Source organism: Triticum aestivum, chromosome 2A (assembly GCF_018294505.1).
Source record: "Triticum aestivum cultivar Chinese Spring chromosome 2A, IWGSC CS RefSeq v2.1, whole genome shotgun sequence".
In the NCBI taxonomy this organism is placed as follows: Eukaryota; Viridiplantae; Streptophyta; class Magnoliopsida; order Poales; family Poaceae; genus Triticum; species Triticum aestivum.
This window is the reverse complement of record NC_057797.1, coordinates 683,968,160-683,980,598: the sequence shown is the minus strand read 5'-3', so window position 1 is coordinate 683,980,598 and position 12,439 is coordinate 683,968,160.

The window sequence follows — 12,439 nt, the reverse complement described above, 5'->3', positions numbered from 1 at the left end:
TGTCAAAAACAGAAAAGTCTGTAGTAATCTGGATCAAACGTCTATTTCTGGAACTCATAAAATTCTCAAATAAATTGCTGGACCTGAGTAATTTACCTATTAATAATCTTAAAAAAGAATTAACTAAATAGCACTCTCCAAATAAAAATGGCAGCAATTCTCGTGAGCGCTAAAGTTTCTGTTTTTTACAGCATGATCAACAAGACTTTCCCCAAGTCTTCCCAAAGGTTCTACTTGGCACAAACACTAATTAAAAGCATAAAACCACATCTAAACAGAGGCTAGATGAATTATTTATTACTAAACAGGAACAAAAAGCAAGGAACAAAAATAAAATTGGGTTGCCTCCCAACAAGCGCTATCGTTTAACGCCCCTAGCTAGGCATGATGATTTCAATGATGCTCACATAAAAGATAAGAATTGAAACATAAAGAGAGCATCATGAAGAATATGACTAGCACATTTAAGTCTAACCCACTTCCTATGCATAGGGATTTTGTGAGCAAACAACTTATGGTAACAATAATCAACTTGCATAGGAAGGTAAAACAAACATAACTTCAAAATTTTAAGCACATAGAGAGGAAACTTGATATTATTGCAATTCCTACAAGCATATGTTCCTCCCTCATAATAATTTTCAGTAGCATCATGAATGAATTCAACAATATAACCAGCACCTAAAGCATTCTTTTCATGATCTACAAGCATAGAAAATTTACTACTCTCCACACAAGCAACTTTCTTCTCATGAATAATAGTGGGAGCAAACTCAACAAAATAATTATAATGTGAGGCATAATCCAATTGAAAACTAAAATCATGATGACAAGTTTCATGGATATCATTATTCTTTATAGCATACAAGTCATCACAATAATCATCATATATAGCAAATTTGTTCTCATAATCAATTGGAACCTCTTCCGAAATAGTGGATTCATCACAAAGTAAAGTCATGACCTCTCCAAATCCACTTTCATCAATATAATCATCATAAATAGGAGGCATGCTTTCATCATAATAAATTTGCTCATCATAACTTGGGGGACAAAAAATATCATCTTCATCAAACATAGCTTCCCCAAGCTTGTGGCTTTGCATATCATTAGCATCATGGATATTCAAAGAATTAATACTAACAACATTGCAATCATGCTCATCATTCAAATATTTAGTGCCAAACATTTTATAGATTTCTTCTTATAGCACTTGAGCACAATTATCCTTTCCATCATACTCACGAAAGATACTAAAAAGGTGAAGCGTATGAGATAAACTCAATTCCATTTTTTTATGTAATTTTCTTTTATAAACTAAACTAGTGATAAAACAAGAAACTAAAAGACTAGATTGCAAGATCTAAAGATATACCTTCAAGCACTCACCTCCCCAGCAACGGCGCCAGAAAAGAGCTTAGTTGACGGGGTGTGAGTGCCACTTACCTAGCCTCCCCGGCAACGGCGCCAGAAAAGAGCTTGAGCTTGATGTCTACTACACAACCTTCTTCTTGTAGACGTTGTTGGGCCTCCAAGTGCAGAGGTTTGTAGGACAGTAGCAAATTTCCCTCAAGTGGATGACCTAAGGTTTATCAATCCGTAGGAGGCGTAGGATGAAGATGGTCTCTCTCAAGCAACCCTGCAACCAAATAACAAAGAGTCTCTTGTGTCCCCAACACACCCAATACAATGGTCAATTGTATAGGTGCACTAGTTCGGCGAAGAGATGGTGATACAAGTGCAATATGGGTGGTAGATAAAGGTATTTGTAATCCGAAAATATAAAAACAGCAAGGTAACTAATGATAAAAGTGAGCGTAAATGGTATTGCAATGATAGGAAATAAGGCCTAGGGTTCATACTTTCACTAGTGCAAGTTCTCTCAACAATAATAACATAGATAGATCATATAACGAGCCCTCAACATGCAACAAAGAGTCACTCCGAAGCCACTAATAGCGGAGAACAAACGTAGAGATTATGGTAGGGTACGAAACCACCTCAAAGTTATTCTTTCAAATCAATCCGTTGGGCTATTCCTATAAGTGTCACAAACAACCCTGGAGTTTTTACTAGAATAACACCTTAAGATACAAATCAACCAAAACCCTAATGTCACCTAGATACTCCATTGTCACCTCAAGTATCCGTGGGCATGATTATACGATATGCATCACACAATCTCAGATTTATCCAACCAACATAAAAGTACTTCAAATAGTGCCCCAAAGTTTCTACCGGAGAATCAAGAACGTGTGCCAACCCCTATGCATAGGTTCATGGGCGGAACCCGCAAGTTGGTCACCAAAACATACATCAAGTGGCACGTGATATCCCATTGTCACCACAGATAAGCACGGCAAGACATACATCAAGTGTTCATAAAAGACTCAATCCGATAAGATAACTTCAAAGGGGAAACTCAATTCATCACAAGAGAGTAGAGGGGGAGAAGAAACATAAGATCCAACTACAATAGCAAATCTCGGGATACATCAAGATCGTGCCATAGATGGAACACGAGAGAGAACATGAGAGAGAGAGAGAGAGATCAAACACATAGCTACTGGTACATACCCTCAGCCCCGAGGGTGAACTACTCCCTCCTCGTCATGGATAGCGCCAGGATGATGAAGATGGCCACCGGAGATGGATCCCCCCTCCGGCAGGGTACCGGAAAGGGGTCCCGATTGGTTTTTCGTGGTTCTGAAGGCTTGCGGCGGCGGAACTCCCGATCTATCTTATGTTCTGGAAGTTTTAGGGTACGATGGTATATATGGGTGAAAGGAGTATGTCGGTGGAGCTACAGGGGCCCCACGAGGCAGGGGCGCGCCCCCCACCCTCGTGAGCACCTACCGTATCTTCTGACGTGCGGTCCAAGTCCATCAGGTGGGTTTCCTTCCAAAAATAACTTCTCCAGTTGATTTCGTTCCGTTTTGACTCCGTCTGATATTCCTTTTCCTCGAAACACTGAAATAGGCATAAAACAACAAATCTGGGCTGGGCCTCCGGTTAATAGGTTAGTCCCAAAAATAATATAAAAGTGGAAAATAAAGCCCAATATTGCCTAAAACAGTAGATAATATAGCATGGAGCAATCAAAAATTATAGATACGTTGGAGACGTATCAGTCATATCGTCGTAGTGCTTAGGGGAAGCCCTGCGCTGGTAACATCATCATCAACATCACCATGCCGTCGTGCTGATGAAACTCTCCCTCGACCTCAACTGGATCAAGAGTTCAAGGGATGTCACCGAGCTGAACGTGTGTAGATCACAGAGGTGCCGTGCGTTCGGTACTTGGATCAGTTGGATCACGAAGGCGTTTGACTACATCAACCGCGTTACTAAATGCTTTCGCTTTCGGTCTGTGAGGGTACATGGACTCACTCTCCCCGCTCGTTGTTATGCTTCTCCTAGATATATCTTGCGTTATCGTAGGAATTTTTTTGAAATACTACGTTCCCAACAAAGATCATGGACAAAATAGAGGACAAAGAAGATGATTGATTTTTTTTATTATTTCACTCGAATCGACTAGTTTAAATTCATATTGTGCAATCTAGTTTGAACCTACTTGTGCTATATTTGGTTAGTTTGAATCAAATTGGGCTACCGATGCTCAGATTTGCGTGATTTTTTAGAAAGCTAGATTTAAGAGTTTGTTAGGATCCATTTTTTAACGGGGCAAATGTAAGAAGTTAAGATATAAAGGGGCAAATTTTAAAAGATCAGCTAGGTATGCTCTAAAGCTGGTACACCAGCAACAAATAACACCATTTAGCACTAACACATAATGGTTCTCTTGTTCTCCGCTTTGGAAATAATTCTAGAGGAACAAACTCAACAGTCTGAATTAGTATAATCAAGGTGATCCATGAGGGGGGATGCAATTTCAAATGATTATATTATGTTTCTCCACAACTATCCAACATAGATACTTTGTGTTCATTATATTAGCTTAGGTTCAAGGATAAGAAGGTGTGACTTTGTGTCGTTGGGATAGTTTGTGTTCCCCACAACTATCCAACATAGATTAGCTTCCCTTAAAGGAAGTGATACATCTTATTTTCCATGTGTTCTTGTTATTTATAATCCTATCCAATTCACTTGTGTTATCATTGCTTGCTCGTTGTATAGATATCACATCTACTTGGATATTTAGAGAACTTACTTTATCCACAATCCCTAACATTTGTTAACAAAAGTTTACACTTTTGTAGTCGCCTATTCATTCTTGTTTAGTCCACATCTTTGGTCCTACAATGAGAAGTTGATACATTCTCTTATTTCTCAACATCGAGTATTACGGGATGATAGCCTTGATACGTCTCCAACGTATCTACTTTTCCAAACACTTTTGCCCTTATTTTGGACTCTAACTTGCATGATTTGAATAGAACTAACCCGGACTGATGTTGTTTTCAGCATAATTGCCATGGTGTTATTTTTGTGCAGAAATAAAAGTTCTTGGAATGACCTGAAAATCAACATAGAATATTTTTGGAATATATAGAAAATACTGGCGAAAGAATCAAGGCCAGGGGGCCCACACCCTGTCCATGAGGGTGGGGGCGCGCCTACCCCCCTGGGCGCGCCCCTGCCTTGTGGGCCCCCTGGTGCTCCACCGACCTCAACTCCAACTCTATATATTCACGTTCAGGGAGAAAAAAATCAGAGAGAAGGATTCATCACGTTTTATGATACGGAGCCGCCGCCAAGCCCTAATCTCTCTCGAGAGGGCTGATCCGGAGTCCGTTCGGGGCTCTGGAGAGGGAAATCCGTCGCCATCGTCATCATCAACCTTCCTCCATCACCAATTTCATGATGCTCACCATCGTGCGTGAGTGATTCCATCGTAGGCTTGCTGGACAGTGATGGGTTGGATGAGATTTATCATGTAATCGAGTTATTTTTGTTAGGGTTTGATCCCTAGTATCCATTATGTTCCGAGATTGATGTTGCTATGACTTTGCTATGCTTAATGCTTGTCACTAGGGCCCGAGTGCCATGATTTCAGATCTGTACCTATTATGTTTTCATGAATATATGTGAGTTCTTGATCATATCTTGCAAGTCTATAGTCACCTATTATGTGTTATGATCCATTAACCCCGAAGTGACAATAATCGGGATACTTACCGGTGATGACCGTAGTTTGAGGAGTTCATGTATTCACTAAGTGCTAATGCTTTGGTCCGGTACTCTATTAAAAGGAGGCCTTAATATCCCTTAGTTTCCAATAGTACCCCGCTGCCACGGGAGGGTAGGACAAAAGATGTCATGCAAGTTCTTTTCCATAAGCACGTGTGACTATATTCGGAATACATGCCTACATTACATTGATGAACTGGAGCTAGTTCTGTGTCACCCTATGTTATAACCATTGCATGAGGAATCGCATCCGACATAATTACCCATCACTGATCCATTGCCTACAAGCTTTTCATATATTGATCTTTGCTTAGTTGCTTTTCCATTGCCACTGTTACAATCACTACAAAACCAATACGTTACTTTTGCCACCGTTACCGCTACTACCATATTACTTTGCTATTAAATACTTTCCTGCAGATATTAAGTCTTTCAGGTGTGGTTGAATTGACAACTCAGCTGCTAATACTTGAGAATATTCTTTGGATTCTCTTGTGTCGAATCAATAAATTTGGGTTGAATACTCTACCCTCGAAAATTGTTGTGATCCCCTATACTTGTGGGTTATCAAGACTATTTTCTGGCGCCGTTGCCGGGGAACATAGCTCTATTCTTTGAGTCACTTGGGATTTATATCTACTGATCACTATGAAGAACTTAAAAGATAAAAGAACCAAGATTTTCCCCTCGACTACGAGGGGAGGTAAGGAACTGCCATCTAGCTCTGCACTTGATTCACCTTCTGTTTTCAGTAAACTTGCGACACCTACACCTGCTATTCATTCTGATATGTCGCATGTTATTGATGATGCCACTTCTGCTTTGCATGATACTTATGATGAAACTACTTCTATGCTTGATAATACTGTGCCACTAGGTGAATTTCTTGATGAACAACTTGCTAGGGTTAGAGAGAATGAAATTATTGAAACTGATAATATTGATGAAAGTGATGATGAAGATTCTCTCCCTAGATATGAATTGCATGTTGTGCCTGAGGGTTATGTTATGGATGAAGAAACTGCTAGAGACTTTTTAGCTTGCTGATAGATATGATCTTAAGAAATTATTAGCTAAGCTTAAAGAAAAATCCTTGAATGCTAGAATGAAATATGACCCTGCTTTTGCTACTTCACCTATCTTTATTTATGATAAGGATTATGATTTCTCTGTCGATCCTGAGGTAATTACTTTGGTTGAATCTGATCCTTTTTATGGCTATGAATATGAAACTGTTGTGGCACATCTTACTAAATTAAATGATATAGCCACCCTATTCACTAATGATGAGAAAACTCGCTATTACTTTATCCTTAAGTTGTTTCCGTTCTCATTAAAGGGTTATGCTAAAAGATGGTTTAATTCTCTTGATCCTAGTTGTGTGCGTAGTCCCCAGGATATGATTTATTACTTCTCTGCTAAATATTTCCCTGTTCATAAGAAACAAGCTGCCTTAAGGGAAATATATAATTTTGTGCAAATTGAAGAAGAGAGTCTCCCAGGAGCTTGGGGAGGCTTCTCCAATTACTTAATGCTTTGCCTGATCATCCTCTCAAGAAAAATGAAATACTTGATATCTTTTATAATGGACTAAGCGATGCTTCCAGAGACCACCTGGATAGTTGTGCTGGTTGTGTTTTCAGGGAAAGAACAGTTGATCAAGCTGAATTGCTATTGAATAATATGTTGAGTAATGAAAATGATTGGACCCTTCCTGAACCAACTCCTAAGCCAACTCCAAAGAAAAGGGGTATTCTATTTCTTAGTCCTAAAGATATGCAAGAGGCAAAGAAATCTATGAAAGAAAAAGGTATTAAAGCTGAAGATGTTAAGAATTTGCCACCTATTGAAGAAATACATGGTCTTGACAACCCGACACAGGTAGTAAAGGTAAATTCTCTCTATAGATTTGATGAAGGTGATATTCCTCGTAATAAGTCTGCTAGCCAATGCTTAGATGAGTTTGATAATTTTAGTGTTAAACAAGAAAACTTCAATGCTTATGTTGGTAGACAATTGAAACGCAATGCTGATATGCTTGAACACTTGAGTGATTATATGTCTAGAGTTAAAGGTGAACTTAAACTTATTAGTAAACATGCTTCTATGGTTACCACTCAAGTAGAACAAGTACTTAAGGCTCAGAATGATTTGCTCAATGAATTAAATAATAAGAAAAATGATAATGTTGTTAGAGTTATGACTAGAGGGGGTAAAATGACTCAGGAACCTTTGTATCCTGAGGCCACACTAAGAGAATTGAGCAAGATTCTCAGAGAACTAATGTTGATGCACCTAGTCCTTCTAAAAGAAAGAAAAAGAAAAATGATAGGACTTTGCATGCTTCTAGTGAACCTGTTGAAGACACACCTGAGAATCCCTATGATATTTCTATTTCTGATGCTGAAACACAATCTGGTAATGAACATGAACCTAGTGATAATGTTAATGATGATGTTCATGTTGATGCTCAACCTAGCAATAACAATGATTTAGAGATTGAACCTATTTTTGATCTTGATAACCCACAATCAAAGAATCAATGTTATGACAAGAGAGACTTTGTTGCTAGGAAGCACGGTAAAAGAAAGAGAATCGCGGGTTCAGAAACCCATGCCTTTTCCTCCTAAACCATCCAAGAAAAAGGATGATGAGGATTTTGAGCGCTTTGCTGAAATGATTAGACCTATCTTTTTGCGTATGCGCTTTACTGATATGCTTAAAATGAATCCTTATGCTAAGTACATGAAGGATATTGTTACTAATAAAAGAAAGATACCGAAAGCTGAAATTTCCACCATGCTTACTAATTATACTTTTAAGGGTGGAATACCAAAGAAACTTGGAGATCCAGGAGTACCAACTATACCATGCTCCATTAAAAGAAACTATGTTAAAACTGCTTTATGTGATCTTGGAGCCGGTGTTAGTGTTATGCCTCTCTCTTTATATCGTAGGCTTGATTTGAATAAGTTGACACCTACTAAAATATATTTGCAAATGGCTGATAAATCAACTGCTATACCTGTCGGTATTTGTGAGGATGTGCCTATTGTGGTTGCAAACATTACTATTTTAATAGACTTTGTTATTCTCAATATTCCCGAGGACGATAGTATGTCCATTATTCTTGGAAGACCCTTTTTGAATACTGTAGTGTCTGTTATTGATTGCAACAAAGGCAATGCCACTTTTCATGTTAATGGTAATGAGCATACGGTACACTTTCCGAGGAAACAACCTCAAGTCCACAGTATCAATTCTATTGGAAAAATTCCAACAGTTACTATTGGAGGTTTTGAATTTCCTCTTCCTACTGTCAAGAAGAAATATGATATTCTTATTGTTTGGGATGTGCATATTTGAAATTTCTCCAGTTTCATGTGATTCGGAATGAGTTTGTTAACAAGACTTGATCAACCTTGTTAGTGGATTCCTTTTGATGGGCATGAGATGGATGAAGTTAGAAAGCACAACCTTCTGTACCCTCTTTTTATTTTCTGTTATTTAGTTTAAATAAAGCAAAAATAATATTTTCTGTTTGTTTTCTGAATTATCCTTGCAATAAAAAATACCCCGAAAATAAAAGTTCTCCAAATGCCCTGAAAAATTAATATGATTTTTTCCAGAATATTTAAGAATTATTAGCACTAAGAACACATCAGGGACCCACTGTGTGCCCACGAGGGTGGAGGGAGCGCCCTACCCCCCTGGGCGCACCCCCTGCCTCATGGACCCCACGCGGGTCCCCTCCACTTATTCTTGCACCCACACATTTCATCTTCCCCCAGAAAAAATCACCCACCAGCTCAAACCCGTGTTCTAGCTCATCTTGTTGGCCATTCACAAAACTGCTTTGGGGGATTGTTCCTCGGTATGTGACTCCTCCAATACTCCAATTAGTTTTTGTTCTAGTGCTTTATTTATTGCAAATCTTTGCTTCTTAGGTGACCCTGTTCTTGAGCTTGCACGTCAAATTTATGTGGTCAAAAGTAGTTTCAATGCATGATATGGCCTCTAGGCACTTGTAGGAGTAGTTGCTATCAATTTTGTTGAGTTTGGTTCACTTTTATTTTGAGTTACTAAAATAATTTAGAAATTTTTCAGAGGAACAAATATGTTTAGGAAAATGTACCAAGGTGGTTCCTCAAAGAAGCAAGAACCCAGGCCCGCGATACATGAGCCGGACTATGAACTACCAAGAGAAGCTCACGTGCGGCCTTGTGAATGGTCGTCAGAAGATTTTATGGTCCAAGCATGAATCAAGGAGGAATTTGACGCGTATGTGCGTAATGCTGAACTTGAGGGCTTCGTGTCTGATAAGTGCCCCCAATACTATCACCTAACTGATTCCTTTGTGAGAAGGTTTAAATTTACATCATCACGCAATTCTCACACTGTCCAATTTGATCTCTATGATAAATCTTATACCATGGACAATACTGCTTGTAAACTCCCGCAGTGGGGTAGTGTTAGTGAACCTCGCAAATCTGAATTTAAAGAATTTCTTGCTAGTATCACTGTGGGGGAATCTAGAGAAATAACACAAGCTACCATAGGGAGCATTCATTTTCCTGCCATACATTATTTTGCTCTCTTTATAGGTAGATGCATCAATGGTAAGGATGAGGCATGTCACATGTGTGTTCCCGATCTTAGTGTTCTCAAGAGTGTTGTATTAGGAGATAAACAATACAACTTGGGGGCCATTGTTGCACGTAGGTTGCATAATAACAGTATTAATGGAGATTTGTTCGGCGGAATTTATGCAACCCATTTAGCTAATTTTCTTGAGATACCCATACATGAGAATGATATTGAATTGCCTCCAGTTTATCTAGATTATGATGCTATGGTTCGTCATCAGTTTGTTGAGAGGAACGATCAGTTCCTCCAGTACCGACTAATCTTTGACAGACGATGCACCGTCCATGTTGCTCTCCCTGCTCCTGCTTTCTTTGACTTTCAGACAAAAGGGAGATATGTTATAACCAGGGAGGAGGCGAACGAGTACGAGAGGAGGACGGAGGCAGCTCGCCTCCAAGCTGCAGCTCGTCAGGCAGTAGCTGCTGCATCTCAGTACGACCCCAGCTACAACTTTGGATTTCCACCAGGCCAGCCATGGCCATAGACCAACTTAGGCAAAAGGCCTAAGCTTGGTGGAGTACGTATTTCTCACCGATATTACATTCATGTTCACACACTCATGCCAGTTGTCGGTTCTCATACTTTTTCATTGTATTATCCATGCTAGTTTATTTTCTTTTCTGGCATTCTTCTTGTGTGTTTGAAAAACCTTAAGAAAAAACAAAAAAATAGTTGTAGCTTTTAGCTAGTTTACTTTTCATGCTTGTAGTAGTAGTAATTAAAAAGAAAACCCCAAAAGATGTCTCGTTCTTCTATTGCTTGTTGGGAGCTTTCCCGTGTAAATAGTTTTGTTTCTTTTCTTTTCTTTTCTTTGGGGATCGAGAGGAGAAGACCATAATGAAAATGTTGAGTGGCTCTCATATGCATTATTGTTGATCTAATAAAGAGCCCATATTACCTTGTCTTCTCCCATGTATTGAATGCTTACAGATTCCAACTTAGTCCAATGCGCGTGCACTATTATTATTATCCACACTATTCAGTTGTGCAAGTGAAAGGCAATAATGACAATATATGATGAACTGATTGAGATAAGAAAAGCTGGTATGAACTCGACCTCTCTTGTTTTTATAAATATGATTAGTTCATCGTTCCTGATTAAGCCTATTATGAATGAAACATGTTTGCAATGACAATTAGAGATTATAGTTGCTCATGCCATGCTTAATTTGCCAGGAGTTTATAATGGTTTACCTTGCGTGCCAGCATGCTATTAAAATGGTTGTGATGTGGTATGATAGGGTGGTATCCTCCTTTGAATGATTCGAGTGGCTTGACTTGGCACATGTTCACGCATGTAGTTGAAACAAAATCAACATAGCCTCCACGATATTTATGTTCATGGTGAATTATATCCTACTCATGCTTGCATTCAGTGTTGATTAATTTTAATGCATGTTCATGACTGTTGTTGCTCTCTAGCTGGTCGCTTCCCAGTCTCTTTCTAGCCTTCACTTGTACTAAGCGGGAATACTGCTTGTGCATCCAATTCCATAAACCCCAAAGTTGTTCCATATGAGTCCACCATACCTTCCTATATGTGGTATCTACCTGCCGTTCCAAGTAAATTTGTATGTGCCAAACTCTAAACCTTCAAATAAAAATTATGTTTTGTATGCTCGAATAGTTGTAGGATCTAGAAGTAGATGTGTCTAGAGGGGGGTGATTTGACACATAATGCTCAAGTTGCAATTTTTAAGCTTTTTCGGCTTAAGTGGAGTTTAGGCACAATTTCAACACACACAATACATATCAAGCAAGCATGCAAAGAGTATATGAGCAGCGGAATGTAAAGCATGCAACTTGCAAGAATGTAAAGGGAAGGGTTTGGAGAGATCAAACGCAATTGGAGACACCGATGTTTTCCCGTGGTTCGGATAGGTGGTGCTATCCTACATCCATGTTGATGGAGACTTCAACCCACGAAGGGTAACGGTTGTGCGAGTCCACACAGGGCTCCACCCAAGGGTAACGGTTGCGCGAGTCCACACAGGGCTCCACCCACGAAGGGTCCATGAACAAGCAACCACCCACAAAGGGTCCACGAAGAAGCAACCTTGTCTATCCCACCATGGCCATCGCCCACACAGGACTTGCCCCACTAGCGGTAGATCTTCACGAAGTAGGCGATCTCCTTGCCCTTACAAACTCCTTGGTTCAACTCCACAATCTTGTCGGAGGCTCCCAAGTGACACCTAGTCAATCTAGGAGACACCACTCTCCAAGAAGTAACAAATGGTGTGTAGGTAATGAACTCCTTGCTCTTGTGCTTCAAATGATAGTCTCCCCAACACTCAACTCTCTCTCATAGGATTTGGATTTGGTGGAAAGAAGATTTGAGTGGAAAGCAACTTGGGAAAGGCTAGAGATCAAGATTCATATGGTAGGAATGGAATATCTTGGTCTCAACACATGAGTAGGTGGTTCTCTCTCAGAACATATGAGTTGGAATGGTGTATGCGTTCTGATGGCTCTCTCAACGAATGAAGAGGAGGTGGAGGGGTATATATAGCCTCCACACAAAATCCAACCATTACACAGTTTTCCAATCTCGGTGGGACCGAATCAATAAACTCGGTCGGACCGAAAATGTAAACCTGGTGACCGTTAGAGATTTCGGTGGGACCGACTGGATCAA